The sequence below is a fragment of the Saccopteryx leptura genome, chromosome 8, assembly GCF_036850995.1.
Source record: "Saccopteryx leptura isolate mSacLep1 chromosome 8, mSacLep1_pri_phased_curated, whole genome shotgun sequence".
In the NCBI taxonomy this organism is placed as follows: Eukaryota; Metazoa; Chordata; class Mammalia; order Chiroptera; family Emballonuridae; genus Saccopteryx; species Saccopteryx leptura.
In genome coordinates this window covers 29,749,339-29,759,853 of record NC_089510.1, presented here as the reverse complement: position 1 = coordinate 29,759,853, position 10,515 = coordinate 29,749,339, and the positions used below count along the sequence as shown (strand labels likewise).

At 42.9% G+C, this 10,515-nt stretch overlaps 1 non-coding gene and 1 pseudogene across 1 annotated transcript; one reads left to right on the top strand and one right to left on the bottom strand.

Annotated features, from left to right (window-relative positions):
• The first annotated feature begins 452 nt into the window (after positions 1–452).
• Positions 453–559, top strand: LOC136380213 (U6 spliceosomal RNA). Its single transcript, XR_010746889.1, has one exon. It is a non-coding gene; the product is annotated as a U6 spliceosomal RNA (small nuclear RNA).
• An 8,482-nt stretch (positions 560–9,041) lies between these two features.
• LOC136379492 (4-hydroxybenzoate polyprenyltransferase, mitochondrial-like) lies at positions 9,042–10,004 on the bottom strand (annotated as a pseudogene).
• Between the last annotated feature and the right edge of the window lie 511 nt (positions 10,005–10,515).

The window sequence follows — 10,515 nt, the reverse complement described above, 5'->3', positions numbered from 1 at the left end:
TAGACAGTCCAGTGTGGTGGTCATTAATGTTGCTCACCAAATATTTTTACAATAGTTCTCCTTCTGAGAAATTCCTTGCCCTTGAAGTTAGGTGTGGCCACTTAAATACTTTGGCCAGTGATGTGATGTGTGTTACTTCCATGAGAAAGTTATAAAAATCAGTGCATGATCTGCCTTGTTTCTTGTCTTGACAATCTGGATGCATGGACATGTAGCCTCTCCTATCCTGTTTCCTGGCATAAGACAATGAGGACAGCTCACTCGAGCCCTACTCTACAGAAACCAACCTACAATGAACATATAATTCGAGCAAACGTTTTCAACCTCCCAAGTTTTGGAGTTGTGTCTTACCAAGGATAACTTAGCCTATCTTAACTGATGTACTCCATAGTAATACCCAATGAAATAAGTGAATGGAGTCTTGTTTGAATCCGTGAAATTTTGATATGTTAGTTAGTTTCATCAGCACAAATATTAAAATTGGAATGATACTGAGAAGATTAACATGGTCCCTTTGCGCAAGGATGACAAGTAAATCTGTGAAGTGTTCCATACTATTGACAACATAAGTGGACCTAGAGGGCATTGTGCTAAGTGAAATATATCAGACAGAGAAAGACAAAAAATTACATAATTTCAGTTATATGTGGAATTTATAGAGCAAAATAAATGAACAAAAAATAGAAACATATTCATAGATACAGATCAGACTGATGGTTCCTGGGGATTCAGGCATCTGAGTGAAAAAGTTAAAGAGATAAAGAAATACAAACTGATAGTTACAAAGTAGTCAGAAATATAAAGTACAGCTTAGGGAATAGAGTAAAAAATGTTGTAATAACTATGTACAGTGCCAGGTGGGTACTTGAAATATCGAGGGGAACATTTTGTAAAGTCTATGATTGTCTAACCACTATGTTGTACACTTAAAACTAACGCGCAATGATATTGAATGTAAACTATAATTGAAAAACAAATATTGGCCCTGGCCGGTTGGCTCAGCGGTAGAGCATCGGCCTGGCGTGCGGGGGACCCGGGTTCGATTCCCGGCCAGGGCACACAGGAGAGGCGCCCATTTGCTTCTCCACCCCACCCCCTCCTTCCTCTCTGTCTCTCTCTTCCCCTCCCACAGCCAAGGCTCCATTGGAGCAAAGATGGCCCGGGCGCTGGGGATGGCTCCTTGGCCTCTGCCCCAGGCGCTAGAGTGGCTCTGGTCTCGGCAGAGCGACGCCCCGGAGGGGCAGAGCATCGCCCCTGGTGGGCGTGCCGGGTGGATCCCGGTCAGGCGCATGCGGGAGTATGTCTGACTGTCTCTCCCCGTTTCCAGCTTCAGAAAAAAAAAATACAAAAAAAAAAAAACAAAACAAATATTTTTTAGAAAAGAATTTTTCTTAAGACTAACAGTTAAACATTCAAACGTTCATTGGCAGCTTATTTCTAATAAACTTTTCAATAAGTATTTCAGTCTGTGACACTGAAAAACAAACCAGTGGAATAAAAAGTTTTATGGACAGCCATCTGTGTAAGGAGATCGAGGAGGGGGAATTGGAATAGTTGCATTAAGAGAAACTTCTAATTTTCCTCTCCTCCCTTAGTCTCAACTGCCTCCAAAGGCCACAGTCTCAAGATCAGTTCTTCCTGTTTAGTCAAGCTAGACAATTCTTCCTTTAGAGACTTCAGACAAGTACTAATTTTGGCAAACCTTCTAAGATAGAGAGAGGTTGAGACATACTCAATTATTGCACCTTGATTTTCCTCCAGCCTAAATAATTAGGTACTTCATTTTATAGATTTCAGGGTCCCTTCGGGCTTTATTAGTCTCATCTGGCAGCCCCAAGCAATAAGATGCCTGCAGCGAATAATTTGAGAATTCATTAATGGACTAAGGAATTTCCAGTTCTGTACATGACTACCTCTCAGATTCAGCTACCTCAAGCCAAATCCTGTCCACACATGTGCTGACGAGTTTTCCTATCAAAGTGGTGATGGCTGTCTGAACATAGCTAAGTGTAGAATTTAGCCCAAGTCTGTGTTTTATGAAATTTGAGTAAATGAGAACTGGCCACAGAGATGTTCATTTATGACTCCCAATTCAACATAAGTGAGGATTCTTCCATACCCTCACATAGTGGTCATGCTCATCACCAATCAATATTGGGTCATCACACCTAATTGAAAGCACAATTAATTATAATCAAATTCAGAACAATCATTATCCCTAGATTTTACTTAGATTTTTACCCCCAGATCTGAAATATAAAGCTAGAATTTGTATCAGAATTAAGAAATGCAATTTAGTTAGCGAAAAGGAACAAAAACTTTTAGAACTTATTAAATAAAGCAAGTTCAACTATAACAAAACATTTTTCATCTATTGAATTAATATGAATACAAAATTGAAGGTAATATCAATAAATTCTGTCTGTATTTTTAATTAATTTAATGAGCATCAATACTTCTTAACAGCCAATGGCATAGATATATTGGCTTACTACATCACTACCTTAAAGACAGTTGAAGATAGAAAGAAAAGTAATAAAGGGCTAGAACTTTTCTGGGAAGGTGTGTTTTGGTAATGTATCTTAAAAGCTCCATTTTTTGGTTTGAACATATTTTTTTTATTTTATTTATTCATTTTAGAGAGGAGAGGGAGAGGGAGAGACAGAGAGAGAGAGAGAGAGAGAGAGAGAGAGAGAGAGGAGAAAGGGAGGAGTTGGAAGCATCAACTCCCATATGTGCCTTGACCAGGCAAGCCCAGGGTTTTGAACCGGCGACCTCAGCATTTCCAGGTCGAGGCTTTATCCACTGCACCACCACAGGTCAGGCTGAACATATTTTTTAATTCTAACATCTCTTAATCAGTTTATAAATTTTAATTATTACATTTTACATATATTAAATACGACTATTAGTTTTTAAAGAAACGCTATGGACAATTACATTTAAATATGATTACACTCAATTAAGTAAGCCAAAAAATGTCCATATTGAGATTGCGATATAAATTCTAAAGACCTCAGAGATAGAATATACTTGAGAAAAATGCAGAATGAACACATGGTAAGCAAACCCACAGGAATAACAAACTATCTTTCAGGCACACTACCCCTTTCTAAGTCATTTGAGATATACTACTATTTTCATACTCTGGGATAAAGAGAAAAGACCAAACCACATTCATCATCCCTTGCCAGGAAATAGCTCTGCAGATTCTCTTTGCTTGTGGCTGCATCAGGTCTGCAACAGCTGGGTGTGTGGGTGGTGCACATCAGGTTTGCTAGTTTCCAAAGAGGACCCTGGGCCTCCTGAAGTGTTATGAGATTTCCCGGCTCTGTGGGGGGTCCGGGGCTCCTGTCTATGCATTGGGATGGGGCTGCATGTGGAATAGGGGAAGCACCTGAAAACACATGCTTGGCATCTGTGGAGACCACCAGTATGTAAACCGTTTATGTGACAAGACTAATTCTGAAGGGAAGAGGAGTAGCCATTTTCTCTCTTCGTTTCCAACAGCTGCAACCCTCCACACAGCTGCTACTCTGGACTCGGGATAGAGGGAAAAAAACGAGAGAGAAGTGGAACTCTGCAGTGGTTTGGCTTCCTTAGAAGTGGGCAGAGTGTAAGGAAAGCCACCAGAAGAAGAGCATAAGTTTGCTCTCCATATGCCCTGCACTGTTCAGCAGAGGCTGTTACGCTGCTGTGCTACCCCACCCAATACCACAGAAGTTGACTTCTTATTCGCACAGAAACCTCTGCAGTGCAGGGTACTCCGCAGCAGCGTAACTGTTCCTCCCGGGGTGACTCTGGAAGCTGGATTGCAGAGTCTCTGCTCCCCTCCCCCAGAATGCATAATCTAAAACACATGGCCCCCTTGGTCAGCATGGCAGTGGGAGAGAGCGCAGGAGAGTCCGACACCAGCCATCGGGATTATAAGTAATGCGCGTCACTGCTGTTTATGTTGCATTAGCTACCGCTAGTCCTCTACAGGCAACGCCTGACTTCAAAGGACATGCGATCACAGTCACTGTGGCCACTGGTGCATATGAGAACCAGATGCCCTTTCCTCTGAAGCCCTGAACGCAAGTTCTAGTTATATGCAGCCTCAGTTTTCCAAAAGGCTGTACCTACCCATTCTGTGATGTCTAGAAGCCTCAATTTTTAACTCTGAATTCAACCCTCCCTCCCAAAGGAAAGAGAGAGAGGAGGAAAATACACAGAGTATGTTCATCCTGTAAATTCTAAAAACAGAGAGTTGTTTCTTTAAAACTCTGTAAAGGCAAATGTAACCAAAATGCGTCACAGGTTAAACCAGGGGTCCCCAAACTTTTTACACAGGGGGCCAAGTTCACTGTCCCTCAGACCGTTGGAGGGCCGGACTATAAAAAAAACTATGAACAAATCCCTATGCACACTGCACATATCTTATTTTAAAATAAAAAAACAAAACAAGAACAAATACAATATTTAAAATAAAGAACATGTAAGTTTAAATCAACAAACTGACCAGTATTTCAATGGGAATTATGGGCCTGCTTTTGGCTAATGAGATGGTCAATACCCGGTTCCATATTTGTCACTGCTAGCTGTAACAAATGATATGACGTGCTTCAGGAGCCGTGATGCATGCGTCCCGCGTCACCGGAAGTAGTACTGTACATAGGCGCCGCTGCCGCCACATACAGTACTCCAGGAGCACAGGATGTAGATATTGAACACCAATGAAAGAGGTGCCCCTTCCGGAAGTGTGGTGGGGGCCGGATAAATGGCCTCAGGTGGCCGCATGCAGCCCGCGGGCCGTAGTTTGGAGACCCCTGGGTTAAACAGTTTTAAGCAGTTCTGTCCCCTCTCTACCCTGACAACTAGTCATGCTTAGAAAGAGGTATTGACTTCTGTCTCTCTGAGCTTTGCATTACTGCCTTTTGTTTTATAAAAGACTTTTCTTATTTGCCTCTTGGGTAGAATTTTTAGTGAAAAAAAGTAAAGGAAGAAGGAAAAAAAAAGAATAGAAGGGAGGGAAAGAGAAAGGAAGGGAAGGCCAAGAAAAGAGGAGAGAGGGAAGGAAAAATGAACTGTGAGATTATAAAGTTCCTTCAAAGATATCAATTCATATGAGCTTCAAAAACTTTTAGAAGAACATTAATATGTATCCAAAGATACCAGTGAAGAAACTAAACTTAAAGAGATACATAAAGAGCACTTCCGTGGAAGCAGAGGCGTGCAGGACCAGTTCCCACTAATTTCAGTGATGACGAAAACCCAGAGATAACACCATGTTTTATCATATCCCTGGTCTCTTATGAATGTCAGATGTCACTTGCCTGTTTTTAAAATTAACATTTAGAGAGGGGAGGGTCTGTTGTTCCACTTCTTTATGCTGTCATTGGTTGAGTCTTGTACAATATATCTTCTGACCGGGGATCGAAGTTGTCATGTCAGGGCGATGCTACCCAACTGACTACCTGGTCAAGGCCAGTTATCACTTGCCATTTATCGCAATGGTTATTTTCATCATTGACAACATGTTGACTAGCTTTTTGTCCTAAGCAATTGCTTTAAAATCCCTGGTCTCCTCATCTTGCTCCACTCCACTGAAACTAAACCTGGGAACAAAAACTATACTTGCCCTTTTTTTACCTCAGAAACATCAGAAACATAGCGTTTTCAGGGGTCTCCTAAGGCTTCTCTTCTCATCTCCTCATAAATGAGGCTCCGGTTTAAACCGGCTCACTTGGTGGTTTGTTTTGCACCCTGAGCCACACCTCAGAGGTTACAGGTAAGCATGGGAGGAGGGAGTGGGTGGGGGGACATTCCCTTCGGTCTTCGGGTTCATGTGCACAATGCTGAACGCCCCTTCAGCCTAGAAATGGAAAGTCAGGCTTTAGAACAGGGATCTCCAAACTTTTTACACAGGGGGCAAGTTCACTGTCCTTCAGACCGTTGGAGGGCCAGACTTCAAAAAAAAAAAACTATGAACAAATCCCTATGCACACTGCACATATCTTATTTTAAAGTAAAAAAACAAAACGGGAACAAATACAATATTTAAAATAAAGAAAAAGTAAATTTAAATCAACAAACTGACCAGTATTTCAATGGGAACTATGCTCCTCTCACTGACCACCAATGAAAGAGGTGCCCCTTCTGGAAGTGCAGCGGGGACCGGATAAATGGCCTCAGGGGGCCGCATGTGGCCCGTGGGCCATAGTTTGGGGTCCCCTGCTTTAGAACATAAAGGCAAAGGCTCCAATTTGCCAAGCTGCTTAGAAGAAAAACGTAAACGCCAGCAGCCCAGGCTGCTAGCAGGACTGCTGAAAGGTATGGGGACTTGCAAAGAGAGGCAGCAGCATCATGATCTCCTGGAGACAGGGCCGAGGTGGGCCAAGAGCTCTGAGAGAGTGAGGGAGGGAGGGAGTGGGAACGCCTCTCCCAAACAGCTTGTTTGAGAACAAGCAGTTATTTTCCCCAAAGCCCTCTGTGAGTCTCTCAACTTGTGCCTGCAAAAGAAAAGGGCAAGACACACAGAGAGAAGTGATTACTGGAAAAAGCAGGTATCTCTTTGGAGTTGCGAGGGCAGCAAAAAGACTGTCTACCGGTCTGTTAGTCTTGGCAGCTGCGTAGATGTGAATCTGGCCCCAGTCAGGGTTTCTAAGGCCCTGCTTCTGAAAAACATGGCAAGGGTTCAACCTGACATGTGGACTGTGGATGGCTCTGGTGTGATCTAAGTCAGAGGAAACTGTGTGTTCCCAACCTAGATTCCCTGGACACGTGGATTCACTCACGTGACACCGTGACTCCTTTGGCCCTTGCTTGCAGGCTGTCTTTAGTTCATGGAAGACTCTGGGAGAACATGTCTCAAATTAGACTCAAATCTCCAGGGAGGCAGGTCCACCCACATTTTCTGTCCCTTTTCATTGGAACCTGAGTGGTGTTCTGACGTAGAGGCGATAGATGAGAATGTCTTCATTGAAAATTAAGAGGCATTTTGCCAAACATCCATCCCACACAACAGAGGGCACAGTGTTTCCTCTCAGCTACTTAGTATTCTACAAGAAATGTATCTTTTCTCTCCCACCAGTAGGAGCTGCCTTGTTTAAGAGTGTCTTTGGTTGCAAGTAGCAGAAAACCTGCCTGAGGGGCAGCTCAATACAAATGCAGATGTGGTTTTTTTTTTTTTTTCACATAACAAGATTTTGGAGTTAGATGGCAGCTGGCATCCATTCAGAGTTTAATGACATCTCTAAACAAGAGGGCTGCTGATCAGGGGATGAATGAATAAAGAAAATGTGGTATAGAGAGAGGGAAACAAAGAGTATTAGCCTCACAAAGGAAAGAAATCCTGCCCTTTGCAACAACATAAACATAGGTGTGGGGGGGGAGCATTAAAGCTAAGTGAATTAAACCAGACACAGGAGCAAAAATATTGCCTGATCTCATTTATACGTGAATCTACATAGAAGCAAAAAATAGAACAGTAGATACCAGGAGCATGGAAGGAGCAGGTAGGATGATATTGATCAAAGGGTACAAAATTGCAGTTATGTAAGATGAACAAGTCTAGAGATCTGACGTACAGTATAATGACTATAGTTATCTAATACTGTATTGTATACTGGAAATTTACTAAGAGAGATTTCAGGTACTCTGACCACACAAAAAACTGTAACTATGTGAGGAGAAGGATACGCTAATTAACTTGATCACAAGAATCACTTCACTATGTATACGTGTATCTAAAATCATGTTGCACACCTTAAATATATACATATTTTTTAAATGGCTACCACATCAGTGGGCATGATGTTCATGTTCAAAGTAAGAAAAAAAGAGAAGGGCCGTGTTCCTTGTGATAATCCCTATTTCCCAGGGTAGCAGCTCCAAGGAAATACCTATCAGACTTGTGTGTACATCCCACTCATCAGATCTCTGTCACACAACTACACCGGAATTAAGGGAGCCGAAGGACGTGAGAATTTAGCTGGGCACCCTGCCAGCCTCAAGGAAATCAGGACTCTACAGACTACAGAGAGGGTGGCAAGTGAGCGTCTGCCACGCCCCGTGCATAGCACTGATCAAATGGCATTGAAATGTTTTGTCTGTGTCTCCCCTCTCATCAGAATTAACGGCCCTTGGCAGACAGAGGCACCCAGTCATCCTTGTATTCCCGGCACATGGCACACTGCCTGGCACAAAATACTTAATAAACATAACTCCATGCAGCAGAATATCCCAAATCTAGACCTACATTAGGAGCAGAAACTATTTTTGTTTGTTTGTTTGTTTTACATAGAAGCTTTGATTTTCCCCTAAAAAAAGAGTCCATTTTTCCTATAGACACTCATTTAGATGAGATACACATTAGGCTTCTTCTAAAGTGCCCAAACTCATACAATTTCCAAACTAAAGATACAAATTATAACGAGCAGAAGAACACATCAACTTAAATACTCAATGCCATCTCAAATCCAGAAGAGTCTCAGGTTTCTGTGACAGAGGAAGAATTTTGCTATAAAATACTTGAACTAAAATCCAGGAAAATTTGCACTATGTCTTCATCTGATTCTTAATTCTATTTTTTTTAATTCAGTGAGAGAAGGGGAGATAGAGGCAGTCTCCCACATGCATCCCCAACAGGGATCGACCTGGCAAGCCCACTAGGAGGTGATGCTCTGCCCATCTGGGGCATTGCTGCTTTACTCAGCAACGGAACTCTTCTTAGCGTCTGAGGCAGAAGCCATGGAGCCATCCTCGGCCCTGGGGCCAACTCGTTCCAGTGGAGCCATGACTGCAGGAGGGAGAGCAAGAGAGAGGAGCGAAAGGGGGAGGGGTGGAGAAACAGAAGGGCACCTCTCTTGTTTTCCCTGATCGGTAATTGAATCCAGGTCATCCACATGCCTGCCGACGCTCTATCACTGAACCAACTGTCCACGACCTCTTAATTCTTTAACATACTGTAAGACTCTTAATCAAAGCTAATTATATAGCAACAAAACCTGAGAGTGTTTTATAAAAATTTGATTTAAAAATTTCTGTATAAACTCCATTTGCTAATTATCTATTATACAATTTATCTGTTTCTTTGTTTCATCTATATTCATTATTTTCCACAAATTCGCAAGGACAATCCCTAAAACATCTATTAGTCCTAATGTTCAGTTGGAGGCAAATTTACCCTAATAATCTTCGGATTTGTGACTGTGTAGAGTAAATCTGGTGAGTCAGATGGGCTCCGATAGCAGCCAGAGCAGTGTAGTAGGGTGCGGTCTGACCACTGTTCACTCCCCCCAGACTCAGCGACCCGAGCATTGCTCCACTGAGGCCAGTGAGCCAGCCCTCGGTGTTTCCATGAAACTGTTGTGCCCTGGAATTAACATGAATCAGAGCATCATCCCCCTTCTCCTGTTGCATGGATCATGTGATATATTAGAGTCCACATAATTCCAGAAAAATAAAGAAACAAACAGATGGCTCACAGGAGCCCTTGATGGCAGCCCATCCAAGTAATGCTCCCCAATTAAAAGTGAACCCCAGGCTAATGGAGGCCAGTAACTAATTCCTTTCATTAGCGGTATGTGATGACAAGAAGTAAGGATGCTGCTCCAAGAGCTGTACTGTGGTCATTCCCACACAGAAGAACACGCAATGCCACGTCAGCTGCCCCCCTACAAAAAGGAAGGACTGAAATGGTGAAAAATCTCCAGGAGCTGTTGGGCGATTTGCTGTTCTTGTAAACGACGTATCCTAGTCCCGGTCCCACGTGTCATTAATAGTACAGCCTGCTCCACGCATCAGAACAGCTCAGTGCCAAAGAGGGGTAACATGGAACAATCTGGAAAACAACCCGGTTCAGCTGCCAAACCAGTGCTCCAGGTACATGGCAGACACAGCAGCCAGGTTCCAACGGGCTTGTCCAGCTGTGTGAGATGCACATAAAGCTGCAGAGGGCGGGGTGCAGAATCCGCAACCCCGCCGGGCCCACAGGCAGTGCCAACACAATGCAGCCTCAACATCACCCAGGGTGGCCAATCACTTGAGCCTCACCGTTATGCCTAGAAACTTGAACTTTAAAAAATTATTAAATTTATTGGGTGACATTGATTAAAATTACATAAGTTTTAAGTGTACAATTCTGTAATGGATCATCTGTATATTGTGTTGTGTGTTCACAACCCAAAGTCAAGTCTCCTTCTGTCACCATTTAATTAACTCAATTCTGCCTACCACGACTCCCGTTCTGACTCTTCTTTCAAGCAGCAGCCATTAGGCTAAACCTGAAGACAAACTGAGGTGTGTGTATGTGGCTTTGGGCCACTAGATGAAGCAGGTTATATGCTTCTATAACCTCAGATGAAGAATCGCAAACAAGGATGAAATGGCTACATTTTGGATTATGAGTTCACATTGCCCACAATGGTCCACAAGTGACTGCAGTCCCCTGGTAAGTACCTCTCTCTCTAACCGATTACTGAAGCTCTGTGCCAACAGCTTGGAGTCAGGTACGCTTCAGTAGGGAAATGTGAT